Source organism: Schistocerca gregaria, chromosome 3, assembly GCF_023897955.1.
Source record: "Schistocerca gregaria isolate iqSchGreg1 chromosome 3, iqSchGreg1.2, whole genome shotgun sequence".
Classification (NCBI taxonomy): domain Eukaryota; kingdom Metazoa; phylum Arthropoda; class Insecta; order Orthoptera; family Acrididae; genus Schistocerca; species Schistocerca gregaria.
In genome coordinates, this window is record NC_064922.1 from 478,486,253 (window position 1) to 478,492,384 (window position 6,132).

General features: G+C 42.6%; 1 protein-coding gene across 1 annotated transcript in view; it reads left to right on the plus strand.

Annotated features, from left to right (window-relative positions):
- Positions 1 to 3,087, plus strand: part of LOC126355434 (dipeptidase 1-like) — a 612,970-nt gene extending 609,883 nt beyond the window's left edge. Inside the window, exon 14 of the mRNA XM_050005743.1 lies at positions 2,439 to 3,087. The gene's annotated coding sequence lies outside the window, so the exon portion shown is untranslated. The remainder of the gene's footprint in view (positions 1 to 2,438) is intronic.
- The last annotated feature ends 3,045 nt before the right edge of the window (positions 3,088 to 6,132 follow it).

Sequence of the window (6,132 nt, forward strand, 5' to 3'; positions counted from 1 at the left end):
GGTATTAAATATTTAGGCGTAACGTTGCAAAACTGTATGAAATAGAACCAGCATATAAGCATGCTACTAGGGAAGGAGAAAGGTTACTTCGTTTACTTGGAGAATTTCAGAGAGGTGTAGCTCATATCCATAAACTAGATGCCTTATAAAAGGCTAGTCCTATCCATTCGTGAGTGCTGTTAGAGTGTTTGGGATTCTCACCAGATCGGACTATAGAAAGAAATTGAGGCTATTCAGTGGTTTGTTACGCATAGGTTCTAACAAAATTAGAGTATTACAAAAACGCTTCGTGAACTCGAATTGGAACCCATAGAGGGAAGATCATGTTCTTTTCACGAAATTCTCTTGAAAAGGCTGGAGAAACGACAGTTGTAGTAGACTGCACAACGATTTTACTGTCGCCAACGCACATTTCACGAAAGTACCATGAAGATAAGATAAGGATAATTAAGACTCGTACGGAAGGATACAGCAGTCGCCATTTCCGCGTTCCTATCTGGCATGTAATATGAAAGAAAATGACTAGCCGATGTACAACGTACCCTCCATTGTACACCATAAGGTAGGTTCAGTAGTTTCAGAAGCAGTTAATATGCAGAAGACGACAATCACTGTCAGGAAGACGAAGTAACGTATTATGAATAGTCTACTTCTAGGTAGCAGCCACCAGGGCAGCGTTTGTTTAAAATTGAAGGAGGCTCTAGGTAAGAAGTAGCGTCACCTGCCTTTTAAAACAAAGTTCTGCGCCAGATAAGGGACACAAGACTTACAGGCTTTGTGTAAGGATTTTCCTAAATAGAATAAGGTAGAAATAGTGGGCACTTCTTCTAACAGCTCTTCCGCAGTGCAGGCGCATATACAGTACTAATAAGCAACCAATTTGGAAAACTGAAGGTATTAGAATATCATGTGGGAGGAAGTGTAATATGAAAGACAGTCAGAGGCTGGTAAAAGAATTTTGCTACACACAAGAATATATATAACGCTAAGGCATGTCATCAGACAGGTTAAAACAGTGCATTCACATCAAAGGAACAGAAATCTCTCAGAACAAAATTTAAATTATGTGGTCAATTGTGAAAGTGCTATCACGCCAAAATGTGGGTGCTCGACATAATGCAACTCTCTTCTGTGATAGTTCAATTGTTAATATTCCACCAGGGCTGCACAAAATATGTAATAATCTGTTGTTGTCAGTAGTTGGCAAGTCAAATTAAAATTTTACTGGTGCAGGTATATACGTTGAATTTTTGTGAACTGGTGTTGCCTGACATGTAGACTCCATGCAGCTACAGGAAACAAGGAAAGACAAAATATGAATCAATTACAGCATCACCAAAGGTTAAAGACGCCCCAGTTAAGAAGAAATTTCAGGTGGAATTATGAAGACCAGTGCACCATCCTTTATTTCTGTACTTAGTCACCTGTACAATAAGTCTTTCCGGCGTAGGAAGTTTCCGAACAGAATGAAGTGATCGTTTGAGAAACCACTTTATAAAAACGGTGAAGGAGATAACGCAGAGAATTACCATCTACTATTGTTTCTACCTGTGATTTCAAAGGTTTCTGACAACGCAATGACTAGTAGACAAGTAGCACATCTAAGTTCAGACAACTTGCTCTCAGACTGTCAGTTTGGCTTTGGGGTGGATGTATCCACAGAAAATGTTATTCATTCACTTGTGTTTTAGGCATTAGCAGTGCCAGATAATATTTTAAGGACAGCGAGTGTTTTCTTTGATTTAGCAAAAACATTTGATCGTGTCGAACATACGTATCTTTTGCGTTAAGTTGCAACGTTATGGGATTTCAGAATAAGCTCAACAGTGGTTTACTTCGTATCTGAAAAATAGGAAGCAGAAAGTTACCGTCCAGTGGCAGCAAACAGAGATGAAGTTTCAAGCTGAGTGGGCAATGTAATGTGGGGTATCTCATAGGGTTTTGATCTGTGTTCAATGCTTTTTCTTGATATATGCCAATGATCTGCCACTAAACATGACATATGACACAAACATTGTTTTGATTGCATCAGTCACAAGAGTTATTAAGGATTGTAACATAACTGATGTAGATAACAGGGTAGTCAATTACATAAGCAAGTGACTTTTCACCTGTAACAACACACTCTCGTAAAACCTAAATTCTCCGTTTCCTAGATTATCCTTGATTTCCTTCACTACTTGGTTTAAGCACAGGCTGAATAACAATGGAGATACGCAGCAGACACATCTACTCCTCTGATCAATGGCTGCCACCCTGTAATGTTCTTCGTATCTTTTGACTACAGGCTGCTTCATGTCATAGATAACCTTTCGCTGCCTGTAATTTATCTTAGCTACCTTCACAATTTTAAAGATTAAATTGCAGCCAACGCTGTCAAAAGTCTAAACTATTGCTAAGTGATGGAACTGGGAGGTAATTTTTTTTCTGGGTTGCAGGATTTCACGCAGCAGCCAGGCTCAACAACAACCCACTTAGAAGAAGAAGAAGAGGGAGTTGACGGTGCCGCCCTCACGATGGAGAACTCTCTGCTCCACGGCGCATCGACGCACCCTGCCGTGTAACGCACACTCGTGGGACCAATTCAGCACCGAGGCCTCGGTCCAGAACCTACACTGTCGCCGACGGACGTAGGCCTACCCCATCTACGGAGGTGTTCCGCCGAGAATACTGCATGATGATAAGTTTTCCACTCCTATGGGCCGCCAGCGGGGAGCCGTATTGCTGCTGCTCGGAAATACGAGTGGCTGCGATTGGTTTCATCTGCCGTCATATCACGGCAGCGCAGTAACACCATTCCAGCGCGGCCCTACTACGCAACATCTTACCAGCATATCACTTTTCTACCGCCTGTGATGTAGTTTAGAAGTATTGTAGAGCGTTGAGTAGGAACACTTACAGTTTTACGTATCTAATGAGAAGGTATCATTAGTGAGCAATATGTAGGTACAATTTGAGACTGGAGAATGCTCAATGGACTTCATGTGAAGAACGTTTTGTGAGGTGTCATTCGAAGTAAAGTAGGTATATCTCGTTTCTCTCAACAGGCAAAGTACTGTGTTTTAATGGTTATCGATTTTCTGTAAATAAGAGAACTAAAATCGAAGGAATAAAGTCTACAAGTTTGTTACAGTACTTTTGAAGTTTATCTAATACTCATATTTATTTCTCCTTAATACCAGCACACGTTACGGAAAGATTAGACGAGTAACAGTGTATTAAAATAATTAAATCCTGCCACAAATGTGAAAGTTGGACCAACAATGAAACAGGTAATATGAAGGAGTTTTCTGATAGCGTGAAATCTATTACTACACCACAGCGAGTCTGCCCTCCAGCTCCATTGTTTAAGCTGAATACCTGTTTTAACGGCAGTTTAGTACTAAACGAGCAAAGTTTCCCGCAAAGTTAGTGCAGCCATTGAGTTTCCGTTATTAATAGTTCTCTCCAAACAGCAAGGCCACGGAGAATGCTTAACTACCATAATCCTAAACTCTAACGCTGCGAACATTCAAAATACGGTGACGTATTGTTCTTTGTGTTTTACATCGCCGCTGTGGAGGAGTTGTTAAGTGCGTACAGTTTCCCCGAAGAAATTTTGTGTAATGTTTCTCAGGTATGAAAATGGTAACACATTATCTTTCTAATATTGTTTTTTTAATACAGATATAAACTTATGGTGGAATAAGAAATGTTCCTTTTTCCATTCGACGCAATTGAGAAATTTTTTTACAGTGTTTCAGGTGTACATGCGACTTAATTAGTTGCGATTTTCTTCAGTATTTACAATATATTAATTTGGTAAAATGTTTGAAATATTATCGAAGGATTAGACCATAAATAATTATTTGAAATTCTCACTAAAGATACATAAAAGCTACGGATTGTATTAGACACTTGTGAAGTACTGACTTATAATTTCCCTGGCGATTTCAACTGCAAGTAAGGGTAGTAACAGTTTGCAGAAAAGAGCATAAAGTTTATTTACTTACATTATTTATAATATTTATATTTTGAAACCATTTTAATACTTAATCTCATCGTTCAGCGTCGAGTCATCGTTTCTTAATCTACACTCCTGGAAATTGAAATAAGAACACCATGAATTCATTGTCCCAGGAAGGGGAAACTTTATTGACAGATTCCTGGGGTCAGATACATCACATGATCACACTGACAGAACCACAGGCACATAGACACAGGCAACAGAGCATTCACAATGTCGGCACTAGTACAGTATATATCCACCTTTCGCAACAATTCAGGCTGCTATTCTCCCATGGATACGATCGTAGAGATGCTGGATATAGTCCTGTGGAACGGCTTGCCATGCCATTTCCACCTGGCGCCTCAGTTGGACCAGCGTTCGTGCTGGACGTGCAGACCGCGTGAGACGACGCTTCATCCAGTCCCAAACATGCTCAATGGGGACAGATCAGGAGATCTTGCTGGCCAGGGTAGTTGACTTACACCTTCTAGAGCACGTTGGGTGGCACGGGATACATGCGGACGTGCATTGTCCTGTTGGAACAGCAAGTTCCCTTGCCGGTCTAGGAATGGTAGAACGATGGGTTCGATGACGATTTGGATGTACCGTGCACTATTCAGTGTCCCCTCGACGATCACCAGAGGTGTACGGCCAGTGTAGGACATCGCTCCCCACACCATGATGCCGGGTGTTGGCCCTGTGTGCCTCGGTCGTATGCAGTCCTGATTGTGGCGCTCACCTGCACGGCGCCAAACACGCATACGACCATCATTGGCACCAAGGCAGAAGCGACTCTCATCGCTGAAGACGACACGTCTCCATTCGTCCCTCCATTCACGCCTGTCGCGACACCAATGGAGGTGGGCTGCACGATGTTGGGGCGTGAGCGGAAGACGGCCTAACGGTGTGCGGGACCGTAGCCCAGCTACATGGAGACGGTTGCGAATGGTCCTCGCCCATACCCCAGGAGCAACAGTGTCCCTAATTTGCTGGGAAGTGGCGGTACGGTCCCCTACGGCTCTGCGTAGGATCCTACGGTCTTGGCGTGCATCTGTGCGTCGCTGCGGTCCGGTCCCAGGTCGACGGGCACGTGCACCTTCCGCCGACCACTGGCGACAACATTGATGTACTGTGGAGACCTCACGCCGCACGTGTTGAGCAATTCGGCGGTACGTACACCCGGCCTCCCGCATGCTTACTATACGCCCTCGCTCAAAGTCCGTCAGCTGCACATACGGTTCACGTCCACGCTGTCGCGGCATGCCACCAGTGTTAAAGACTGCGATGGAGCTCCGTATGTCACGGCAAACTGGCTGACACTGACGGCGGCGGTGCACAAATGCTGCGCACCTAGCGCCATTCGACGACCAACACCGCGGTTCCTGGTGTGTCCGCTGTGCCGTGCGTGTGATCATTGCTTGTACAGCCCTCTCGCAGTCTCCGGAGCAAGTATGGTGGGTCCGACGCACCGGTGTCATGTGTTCTTTTTTCCATTTCCAAGAGTGTACATTAATTAATACTAGTGTACTGGTTTGCTTATTGTTACGAGACTAGGAACTCCAGAATTCTCTCTAATATCCAACAAAAAGTCTGAAATGTAGACATACATCTTTAATCAGAGGAATTAAAATCATTATATGGCTGTATTATATGAATGCATGGTGTCTGTTCTTTCGGATATGTCCGAATGTACTTCATCTACATCTACATGTTTACTCTGCAATTCACACTTAAGTGCCTGGCAGACGGTTCATCGAACCATTTTCACACTACTCTACCATTCCACTCTCGAATGACGTGTGGGGAAAAAAGAACATCTAAATCTTTCCGTTCAAGGTCTGATTTCTCTTATTTTATTATGACGATCATTTCTACCTACGTAGGTGGCTGTCAACAAAATAGTTACGCATGTAACTGATTGATATTACAATAATTAGTCAATTTATACAGAATGAACTACAGTATAAGCCAAACTTACACAGAGATGAAGAATTATGATATGCTTGGGGATGAAACGTGTGCATATTTTGAGAATGAGAACCGATATGGACACAATATGATGTAAAAGGAGCACTAATATTGTTTAAAAATTCAAGCCAATCCTCTGTTTTTCCTAATATAAATTATTTATAACATGATAGAGG